General features: G+C 44.7%; 1 long non-coding RNA gene across 1 annotated transcript; it reads left to right on the forward strand.

The window, feature by feature from the left end:
• Nucleotides 1–220: 220 nt before the first annotated feature.
• Nucleotides 221–3,729, forward strand: LOC120638582. Its single transcript, XR_005660305.1, has 2 exons — nucleotides 221–280; nucleotides 3,386–3,729. It is a non-coding gene; the product is annotated as an uncharacterized LOC120638582 (long non-coding RNA).
• Nucleotides 3,730–12,315: the final 8,586 nt, after the last annotated feature.

Raw genomic sequence — 12,315 nt, forward strand, 5'->3', positions numbered from 1 at the left:
TTAAACAATTACCACGTGTGATACTAAATGCTGGCATAGATACAAGATAACCAGGTTGGACACCGTCCCTGTCCCAAATGGGATGCAAAGACCCACTTTATAGAGGAGATAACTGAGGCACAGAGAAATTAAGTGATTTTTCCTGAGGTCATACAGTACGTAAGTGGCAGAGCTGGAAATGGAACCAAGTGCTTCTGACTCACAGACCCCTGTTCTTTCCACTAGGCCATGCTGCTTCCAAAGGACTGCCGTGATGTCTGCATGGAAAGCCTTTATTGAGGTGAGGGTCACATAACTGGCTATTCCAGGATCTCAGCACTATTCCCTCTCTTCCAGTTCTACACATATCACTGGGCCCAGGCTGACTGGTCCACATTCTGAACATTCTAACTCCAGCCCTGTTGTTCACCTCGAACCTTCTAGTGGGGCAGGTATGGTCAGCTCTCCATTCTCCCTAAGTGGGCTATCCATTATGTGCATTATCCATAGACTGTAAATTCCTTATGGGTAGGGATTGCATCTGCCAACTCTATTTTACTGCATTTTCGCTAGCATTTAATATTGTGTTCTGGACACATTAAGTGCTCATTAAATACCACTGACTGATTGATTATTGGGAACTCTGACAGGCTGTGAATCACCTGACGTCTATCCGCCCACACTTTGGGTCCACAGCATGCATTGAAAAGCAGCGTGGCTCAGTGGAAAGAGCATGGGCTTGGGAGCCAGAGGTCATGGGTTCAAATCCCAGTTCAGCCACTTGTCAGCTGTGTGACTTTGGGCAAGTCACTCAACTTTTCTGTGCCTCAGTTACCTCATCTGTAAAATGGGGATGAAGACTGTGAGCCCCATGTGGAACAACCTGATCACCTTGTATCCTCCCCAGCGCTTAGAACAGTGCTTTGCACATAGTAAGTGCTTAACAAATACCATCATCATCATTCTACCAAGCCAGGAGTACTCCCACCACCCTCCTCCCCTGTCCACCTGGGGCCCTGTTCTACTTCCCCTGGTTTTGTGTCATATATGGTTTGTACTACACACAACACTTCTCCCTTCTGTTAGCAATATTATTAATAATCTTTTGAATTTGAGGCTCGTATACATTTTTTTAATGGCATTTGTTAATCACTTATTATGTGCCTGGCACTGTATGAAGCACCAGGGTAGACACATGATAACTGGGTGGAACACAATCTGTGGCCCACATAGGGCTCACAGTCTTCATCCTCATTTTACAGATGAGTAACTGAAGCACAGAGACGTTAGTTGACTTGCCCTAAGTCACACAGCAGACAAATGGTGGAGTCAGGATTAGAACTCAGGTCCTCTGACTCCCAGACCCGTGCTCTTTCCAGGAGGCCCTGCTGCTTCTCTATTTCATTTCACAAGAGTTGATTAATTTGATCCTCATATTACTCTTATGAGTTAGGAAGCAGCATTATTATGTTTCCTATTTAGTAGATGTGTAAACCCAAGCATAGAGAGGTTAAGGAATGTGCCCGAGATCACACAGCAAACTCAGTGGCAGAGATGGGTTTAGAACCAAGGTATTCTGGCCCCTTGGCCCATGCTCTTTTCACTAGGCCACACATGAAGGAGAGTGTGCAACTGTTGTTCTCTAAATCCCCTATCAGGATGAAGAATCATCCTGAAGAAGCTTGGAGGAGGAAGGATCCTGCAGGGAATGTGTCTACCCACTCTGTTGTATTGTACTCTCCCAGCCGCCTAGTACAATGCTCTCCACATAGTAAACACTCAATAAATACCTTGATTAACTGATTTGAAACAAGCAAAAGGAAACACTCCTTCACACAACGGTCACTCCTTCCACAGGAGGCAGTGCCAGTAAACGAAGAAGCAGTAGGTTCAAAAGTCATCTGAATAAATCCATGAATGACTAATTGGTAATAGACTTCTAGAGCAAAAATTAAATGATTCAGTGGTTGATTCCTAAACATTAGGATTGAAGTACATCCCACACAATTCTCCCTGTGCACTTTGCAACAGTTTAGTACAGCAAATTGCACTCACTAGGCACTCAATGACCATAGTTATTTCTCTTACAGCTACTATTAATCAGTCAGTGGTATTGACTGTGTGCTTACTGTGTGCAGAGCGCTACATTAGTATTATCACAACCATCATTTCAGATTACTAGACTGAATGGACCATTGACCTGTTCCAGTAATGGCACCGATCATGTTCTCAAATTCTCCCATTCACTAGTGAAGACAATCAACAACTGACAGCAAGAACAAAATACCCGTGGTTCCAACATTTCTTTCTACCGGGGATCAATCTAGAAGTCAAGCCTTATAATCCAGTGTTCCTAATTTCTCCTGCACTGCTGACCCCCCTGCTGCTTTTTAGACTCTTTTCTGGGCATCAGGACTGGACATAGGAAATGGGCAGGACCCCAACATTTGTGTGATTACCTCCTGGGCTCATAGGTGATGTGTTTCAGAAACTAGAACCAGCATGCGCACTGTGACTAAGGATTGACACTTTCTGTGCTTCGGGTAATACTGAAGCTCCCGTTTGAACTTCAATCCGTCAGCCGCATTTATTAAACACTTACCGAATGCAGAGCACTGTACTAAGCGCTTGGGAGAGTATGACACAACAATATAACAGAGGCATTCCCTGCACACAACAAGCTCATGTTCTAGAGAACTTGGGACCTTCCGGTTTGTAGTGAACAGGTCTGGCCCATCTTCAAAGGGAATGACTGCAAGCCGAGACAGAAGTGTGAACTTGTTTTTCCAGGAGCATTTCTTTCTATGATTTGCTCCTAGGGCAGTTAGTACCTGGTCTGAGCCTCAAAAGTGATTTCAACTCAAAACTCCCTTCGTGTAATTAGGGGCTCAGAGGTTGCAGAGAGAAAGGGAGAGACTCGGCGGAAGTCACAGAGTTCATTCAAGAGCTCTCTTTGTGACCCTTGGGCAAGCTCTTTTACCTCCCTGACCCTTGGTTGCCTCATTTCAATGTGGGAAATGACAGTGCTAGCTTTTCTCCTGGGGCTGTTGTGAAAAACAGCTGAGAAAAGGTGTTTTGCAAGAATGTTTGCTTATGGAATCCCAGAATGCTCTGCCGCAGCTGCTCTCTGAGCCTTGGGAATACACAAAAAAGACTGGGAACTTGAGTTCCTCTTTGCCTTTCTCTTCTATAATAAGAAAGCACTTACTCCACGTAATTACTCCTAATGGCTTCCCGGACTCCACACCTTATGAAAGCCAAATCGAACTGCATTTGCAGCTGAATCCTGCAGAAGACAACGTTTGCAGCTGCCACCGGGCTTCCTTACACAAGACACAGGCTTACTCCTTTGAAGCCGGGGAGTGGGATGCTTACTTAGTACTTTTTTTTTCCTCTTTCCTTTCAGACTCCGCCGCTCTCCTTCCTGGCAGACAGACTGGCCTACTCGTCCAACTAGGCAAGAAAGTTCTGTTTTGACAAGCAGACGCATTCCTTTTCAGAAGCCGCACGGAGGCAAGTCCTCTGTTGCAGACAGACATCCTCCGTCCGGCCCAGCGGCGAAAACCCTTTCACAAGCCACAGAAGGCGAGTGGCAGTCAGACTTACCAATAGAGCTCCAGAGGGTACATGACTTCTATTATGCGGCTCCTGCCTTCAGAATGGACTTTCCCTTTGGGACCCAAACTGTGGAAGGGTTGTCTGTCCAGGGCCTAAACTGGCACAGAATAGAGGCACTGGCAAGAGGCATGAGTCGTTTTTCTGTCGGGGCTTTGGTTTCCCGGCCGGCTGAACCGGTTCCAGCGACTGTAAGCGGGTGTCGTGGAAATTCACCCCGTGTACATCTGGCTGAGTGGCAGAACAAAGGGACCTGGTGGTGGGAGGCAGGGTGGGGCTTTAGGTGGAAACGGGACCGAGCTGAGGGTTCTCCCTCCCTGGGCCGTGAGGCGGGTTCCCAAAGTCCTCAGCTCCTGCGCTGAAGAAAGGCCCTTTATCCCCCGTCGGGTGGGCGGAGGAGCGGAGGCAAATTCCTTCTTGGTGCTTAGGGCCAATCTGTCTTTGGCCCTGCTCCTACCCTGTCTGTGGCTGGAGTTAAGGGTCCTTGTGTTCGGCAATAAAGTGCGGCAGGATGGCAACCCCTCTCCGGGCCCCGTTCAGCCAGACTCACGGGGCTCTTTACATGTTGTTTCCCCAAAAACAAAGCTCCAGGGTTGGGACCGGCTCCAAGGCAGAGGGAAACAGACTTTCGGCCACAATAGGGAGGCTGGAAAGCAGCCTGTGGAAGGCAGGAAGGAGGCTGCAACGGCAGCACGGTGTACTAGATCCATTACGAGACAAGGAGTCAGGAAACCGGGGTTCGCCCTTCAGTGATGTGAGAATGAGAACGGGCACGGCCGTGCCTCGACGGGATGCTCTGGGAATGGATGGGATGAGTTGAATTTCCTCTCATTTGTGGGGGAACAGTTTGGTAAGGGCTGTGTGGACAGACTTCTAAACCTTAACGCAGTAAGGGGTAAGATTAATGCAGAAAGGGGCGAAATCACCACTCTTTTTCTCTTCCTCTCCCCCAGTCTGCTTCCCTGGGATGCAGGGTAAACTGCCCTCTGGGTGAACTAGTCTTGGGCCCCGTGGAGACACCAGAGCTGAGCTGCAGCCATTTTGTCGATTCATACTTCCTCACTGCCAAACTAGGTAGCTGGGCAACCTGGGTGCAGACAGTTTGAGCCTCCTGAGATATTGATCTTTCTGGTCACCCATATAGGTTCCTATGATCCTATAGGAAGGAGAGAGAGGAGACCATAACAAAGCCATGGGTGATCTATAAGGGATCTCATGGTTGGGCGGGCTGCTGAACGGGCCAGGAATATTTGCATAAAAATAAATATGCTTGTCCAAGGAAAAATCAGGCAGTATATTAGCTATAATTCAAAAAAGAAGTTGTAAATATAATGCTCAACTTCAGCACTGAACTTCTATGAGCTGCTGGTATTTGCTGACACCATTTACATCTATACCGTGAAATTGGTAAGGGTGGGTTTGGGTCAGTAAATCTTTAAGCCCTTATTTACCAGATTGTCCTATTTTCTATTAGATGTATTTGTGGATGATGCTGAAAATACATGAGGAGGAGGCAAAGAGGGACTGGATTCTAATTCTGACTCTGTCACTTGTCAACTGTGTGACCTTAGACAAGTAACTTAATTTCTCTGTGCCTCAGTTTCCTCATCTGTAACATAGAGATTCAATACCTGATCTCCCTTCTACTTAGGCTATGAGTTCCATATGGAACAGAGACTGTGTCCAACCTGATTATATTCTATCTACCCCAGTAGATAGTCCTAGGCACAAAGCAAGTGCTTAACAAATACCACAGTTACTATTATTATTAATAATAATGTTATGAGTTTACCTCATCCCAGCTGACACTCTTAGCTCTAAGCAAACTTTCTAACTGTTCTTCACTCCCAATTCTCCTACCTCCAACCTACTGCGGAAAGAGACCGGGCTTGGAATTAGAAGTCATGGGTTCTAATCCCAGGTCCACCACTTGTCAGCTGTGTGACTTTGGGCAAGTCACTTAACTTATCTGTGCCTCAGTTACCTCATCTGTAAAATGGGGATTAAAGCTGTGAGCCCCACTTGGGACAACCTGATCACCTTGTATCCCCCCAACGCTTAGAACAGTGCTTTGCACATAGTAAGTGCTTAACAAATACCACCATTATTATTATTATTATTATTATTACCCTCTGCCTCTCAGCTTTGCCAGACTACATCCTTACCCTCCTTCAAAGCCCATCTGAAGAGTCAATTCCACAAAGCTGAATGATCCTCACCTTTCATTTATACCATCCCATCAGCCACCTCATTTGTTTACTTATATCTACCTACTATATCACTCACTTAATGTGGATGTATTTAATAATTTATGTCTTTACAGCCCCCATTAAATACCTGTAGATCCTCAAGAGTAGGAATCAAGTCCGAGGATCCTATAAATGAATGGGGAAGGTAAAGACAGTCTTTTTATATGTCCTTCGAGCACCAGGTATACCTCAGCACACAATAGGTGCTCATTAAATAATATTGACATTGATAATAATAATAAAAATAATAATAACTTGGGGTATTTGTTACATGACTACAGTGTGTCGAGCACTGCGCTAAGCCCTGACATATCAATCAGATACCAGATAATCTGTTTGGACCTCCCCTGTCCCATATGAGGCTTAAAGTCTAAGTAGGAAGGAGAACGAGTTTTGAATCCCCATTTTACAGATGAGGAAACTGAGGCACAGAGCTATTAAGAGACTTGCCCAAGGTCACACAGCAAGTAAGTGGTGGAGCCGGGATTAGAACACGGGACCCCTGACAACCAGGCCCCTGCTTTTTCCTCTAGTCCACACTGCTTCCTGCTACTAAAGGACACACAGCAGATTTAGACTGTGCCAAATTGACAAGGCCAAATTAATCCACCACCCCTACTGCTGTCCCTGGATTTCTTTCTGGTACTTTAAGAGCTTTATTTTAATGGTATTTCTTAGGCGCTTACTACATGCCAGACACTTTACTAAGCCCTGGGGTAGATACAAGATAATGAGGTTGAACACAGTCTATGCCCCACATGGGGCTCACGGTCTTAATTCCCATTTTATGGCTGGAACTCCCTCGCCCTCATTCACCAGACCACTCTTCTCCCCACAAAGCATTATTAAGATCACATCTCCTCCAAGAAGCCTTCCCCGATTAAGCCGTCTTTTCCCTGGCTCCCTCTCCCTTCTGTGTCATCTATGCACTTGGATCTGTGACCTTTGGACATTTGCTATCTACCCCACCCTCAACACCACAGTCCTTATGTATCTATCTTTAAATTATATATTCTAAATTCTTTATTAACTTTTATATTCTTATAAATTCTTATATTAGTGTCTGTCGCTCCCTGTAGACTATAAACTTGTTGTGGGCAGCGAATGTGTCTGTCAACTCTGTTGTACTTTCTGTGCTCTGCACCTAGTAAGCACTCCATAAATGTCACTGATGGATTGGTTGATGACATAACTGAAGCACAGAGAAGTTAAATAACTTGGCCAAGAGCACACAATGGACAAGTGGGAGAGCAAGATTAGAACCCAGGTCCTCTGACTCCAGGCCCGTGTTAATTCCATTAGGTTCTGCTGCTTCTCGTGGCCTGGTGGACTTGTTTTTGCCAATACATATTACTGTATGTGGAAACCCAAATGGCCTAATTTTTTATTTTCAAACCAGCAGGCAATTGATCATAGTAAGCTCCTTGGTGACTACTCATCGTCCTTCTGACAGCTTTTCCTGACGTAGGCATTTCTGTTGAGGAGCAGCACAGCCTTGCATCTAACACCGCCCCCGCCCCCCGTTCCGGCCCCCATCACACACACACACCCCAGAGCCGAATGGCAGGGAGTAATGCCCTTGTACTGCTCTCTCTCTAAATCCAGCCAACTGAATGGGCACTGGCAGAACCTGACTCAACTGAAGAGAACGGGAATGGTTCATAGTTCATTCTGTTTAGGTGAATCATTAACCTAGAACATTTGCACAGGACTTCAAAAAAGGCGCAACTCTGGAAACAGTTAAGACCCTCAGCCCGGGTCCCCTACTGCTCTGGGTACTAAATGTTCACCCCCATTGGGATCATCACTACAGTGACAACGGAAAGAGTGGTACAAGATGGAAAAATACTGATGTCTGGGGGTAACTTTTGCAAGTTGAGCTGTCTGCAAGGCTAGACTATCATATTTTAAAATATTGTAACATAGCCCTGAAAACAACTATTTGCCCATTATTTTAACAAGTATCAATTTATGCCTGGACAATAAATGAGAACGTGGCTTTTCTGTATTTTACTGCCCGAGCCCTTCCTGGGAAGATTGGGAGATACACTGATTAATTCACAAAGGGTTCTACGTTTGATAAAATGTTATCCAACATACCTGCCATATTTGAAATATGATTTAGAAAAATACTCTGACTCAAGACGGCTGTAAGCCTGATAATAATGATTGTGAAACCGGTTAAGCATATACTATGCCCCAAATGCTGCAATAAATAGAATATAAGAGGACACGATACAGTCCTAACCCCACAGTCGGCTCACAGTCTAAGAGGGAGGGGGAACAGGTGTTTCATCTTCATTTTACAGATGATGGTAACTGAGATTCAGAGAAGTTAAGTGGCTTGCCCAAGGTCACACAGCAGGCAAATGGCAGAGTCAGAATTAGAATCCAGGTCCTCTGACTCTCATGCTCTTTCTTTTAGGCCACGTTTCTTCTAAATCTAAATTTCAAAGAGCTTGTATTAGTACACATTTGGAAGTTTGGGTTCTGACCCAAAGATGTCAGGAGAGCAGACAGTGCATTTCCCATTGGTTGTGTTCATCTGTAAAACATAGTGCTTTTTTGTAAGATTTAAGTCTCTAAGCCAAAACCAGAAAGAAGCCGTGCTCTCAAATTTGAGGACACCTGAAAGAAAACAAAAAATGGAACTCCTGAATGTATGAAAAATTGAACTTCCACACCAAGTTTGAATCATTTAAATTATGTAGTATGCAGAATTTCCTGAGAACGAAGGTGGTCAGACACTGGATTTTCATCAGAAACTAAGGGAGATTTTGGAATCTCCTCTTCAAAGGGTGGGTCTGCCTGACTATAGAGAGATGGATTAGATGATCTGCAATACAGTAATATTTACTAGGCATCCTCTGAATGCAATAAACTATAAATAGTGTTTGGAAAAGTATGCTATCAGTACAAGGCACATTACCTGTAGCCAAGAATCTTATATTGCATTTCGCAATATCGATCCTAATATTCTTTAAGCTCAATTCTTCCCCGGGAAGGGAGAGTTCCAGGAGAAGGGCTGGGCTGAAGGTTTTCAGGGACCTTCAGTAAGAGGGAGATTCATTCTCCTAAGGCCTCTACCATAGGAAGTCTACTGACTTTGTTGAATTGCTCTCTCCCACTAATTTAGTACCATGTTCTCCACACTAATAAGAAACAGTGTGGCCTAGTGGAAAGAATATGGGCCTGTTTGTCACAGAGCCTGGGTTCTAATTCCAGCTCCAAGTGCCTGCTGTGTGAACTTGGACAAGTCACTTCTCAGTCACCTCATGTGTAAAACAGAGATTAAATCCTCCTCCTTCTAACTTCGACTGTGAGCCCCAAGTGGGACGGGGACTGCGTCCAACCTGTATCTTGTATTTACCCCAGTGCTTGAAACAGAGTCTGGCATCCAGTAAGCACTTAACAAGTTCCTTTAAAAATAATAAATACCATTGACTGGTTGATTACTGATCGATTTCTCTCCCTCTTTGGCCTACCATTTGTGTTTCCTAGACCATGCAGCATGCTTGGCCTTCCTCCCACACTGGTGCTTTGCATGTCTCTCCCTTGGAAGGTCTGGCTGATTATCACTGTATTCAAACAGACACAAATACACTTCTGTGCTTAGAGTAAACATTTTGGATTCCAGTTATTTATTTCTTCACACACACGATCACAGAGCCAACCAGTAATCTCTGTTACCATGTTCCTGCCACTCTATGATTTCATGCTTTTGAGTCTACTTCCTTGGGAGGTAGATCCTTTTAACTGGAAAAACTGCATCTTTATTTCCTAGAGCTCAACCTCAAAGATATAGAGAGCAACTCCATTACTGAGTGGAGGAATCAAATGAGGAGGTGCCATCCTCTCCCTCTGTGGTCACTACTGTTATCCTGTTTTCAAGTGTTTGCGTATCACTACCGCTGGCCTCGAGTTGTGACACAAACACATGTGTTAGGCCAGGGACTCTTGCTAAATGGCCTGAGAGTCAGAAGGACCTGAGTTCTAGTCCTAGCTCCACACTTGTCTGCTGTGTGACCGTGGGCAGGTCATTTCTCTCCTCTGTACCTCATTTACCTTATCTGTGGGATGGGGATTAAGATTGTGAGCCTCATGTTGAATATAGACTGTGTCCAACTTGATTAGCTTGTGTCTACCCCAGAGCTTAGTACAGTGCCTGGCACCTAGGAAGCGCTTAACAAATACCATAAGCAAAAAAAAATGGCCTATGTCCCAATACGTTAACCTTTTTTCCTCTCTCATTCCTGGTTTGGACCCAAAAACTCCTCTTTCCTAGTCTTTTTTTTGCCTATAATTTCTGCCTCCCTAGCCTACAATTTCTGCCTCCCTAGTCTTTCTTGTCCATTTGGGAAGAAGGAGGAAGCCTCTGGACTGGGAGGATTGCTGGATCATTGGACAGACCACAAAAGGGAACATTTTGGAACCAAATAATGCCCACAGTTATGTGTATTAAGGAATTATCCGAACAAGTATTTTCCAAACCACACAACTTCAAGTCTGAGTTCTGGCCAACATCTCTTCACAAACCCCTCTTAAAGAATGATCACCTATCTATAGAGTGCCACACACTTTTGACACAATGATATGCTATTTGCCATGTATCAAATACAAAAAATGAAGGCTTTCTTTTAGAAATATCCACAAGTCTGGACCACGAGACACGTGGGTATAGCTTCACACCAAAGTTTACCCCAAAGACTTTTTTGGGATACTAAGAGGAGGAAATATGTTAAGCTTTATTTCATTCCAATTATTTAGATATTCCATAAGAGTAGTTATATGGGTTGTATCTTTAATACAACTTCAGGGTTGCTTTTCTTGGCAATGAGAAACGAGTTGGCCAAGAGATCGAGGCATCAGAGGAGTCTAAAGGCCAACACTCCAATATCGGTAATGTTGGATTCCCTGAAGCAGTGAATGTTCTTCCATCCCATTCTCTCACCGAGACCAGAACCATAGTCTGTCTGATTCCACATGGACACTGGCTATTTTTTTCCCTGAACCTGCTCTCTGTATGCCAAAAAGATAGAACTGTTTTTCAGGAAGTTTCCCTTCTCAGCTTCATCAATAATGCACATTTCAGTCAGTTTGGAAACTGCTAACATTCAACTATTATTCTCATAGCTGATAGCTTCATTGTTCTCTTTCCACAACCACATTTGACACTAAGTAGGCTGCAGGGATCATCCTTTAAGCTCTTGGAGGGACTAGCTGGTTCCAGGAAAATCTGATATAGAATTTGATCTTTTATACTTTAATCAGTCCTTAATTCCTAATCTTCCAGCCAGAGGTCAATTTGCTCATTAAGATTCTGTTTCTACCAGATGACTTCCAAGGAACGACTTCCAAGGAACTCCGTGGTTAAGGTCAAGGCCCAGAAAGGATGAAGCTGGAGTCACTCTTGAACGAGTCAGAAGGACCTAGGTTCTATCCTGGCTCTGCCTCTTGTCTGCTGTGTGACCTTGGGCTAGTCACTTTACTTCTCTGTGCCTCAGTTACCCTGTCTGTCAAATTTAGACCTTGAACCCCATGTGGGACAGGGACTATGCCCAACCTATCTTGGATATACTCAGTGCTTGGGACACTGCTTGGCACATAGTAAGTGCTTAAACAAATACCATAAAACAAAACAAAAAAAAAATGAGTGTTGGAGGTGAATGTGGGTTTTAGTGTTGGTGGTATGGGTGTGACAACGTGCTGGAGGTGCTAGCCATGAAAAGCACTCTTGTCCAGCATAGCAGAGAGAAGATGAAGGGAAACAGAATGAGGCCATGTTGCTCCCTCAAACCCAGAGCTCTGATACTCTGGAGTGAGATCCCCTGGCCCCCACACTATCTGGACCCAGTAGCTCCTTCTTCAATGCAGCAGAGAGAAGATGAAGCAGCATTGTGGGGCAACTCAAACTTTTAAAACATTATAAGGCTTGCAGCTGTGGCTACAATCTCCCCAGATCATCTCTCAATCAGATTTTTTAAGCACTTACTGTGAGCAGAGCACTGTATTAAATGCTTGGGACAGTACAATCTAACAATAAACAGACATATTCCCTGTCCACAGTGAATTTACAGTCTAGAGGGGGATATAGACAGAAGCCCCATTCCTAGCACACCAGGTGATGGGCAGGACTTGAGTTGCACGTGGGAAACAGAGGGGCCAACAAGGAGTAGCGTGACCTAGTGGAAAAAGCACAGCCTAGGACTCAGACGATCTAAGTTCTAACCCCAGTTCTGCCACTTGCCTGCTGTGGGACCTTGGGCAAGTCACTTAACTTTTCTTGACCCCAGTTCCCTCATTCGTAATGGGGATGCAATATTTGTTCCCTCTCCTACTCAGACTGAGAGGTCCATGTGGGAGAGTGATTTTTGTCCAACCTGATTATCTTGTATCTAGCCAAGCAATTAGTATAGTAAGTGCTCAATAAATGCCACAATTACCATGATTATTACCGCAACCCTCTTAGGAC

Source organism: Ornithorhynchus anatinus, chromosome 8 (assembly GCF_004115215.2).
Source record: "Ornithorhynchus anatinus isolate Pmale09 chromosome 8, mOrnAna1.pri.v4, whole genome shotgun sequence".
Taxonomy (NCBI): Eukaryota; Metazoa; Chordata; class Mammalia; order Monotremata; family Ornithorhynchidae; genus Ornithorhynchus; species Ornithorhynchus anatinus.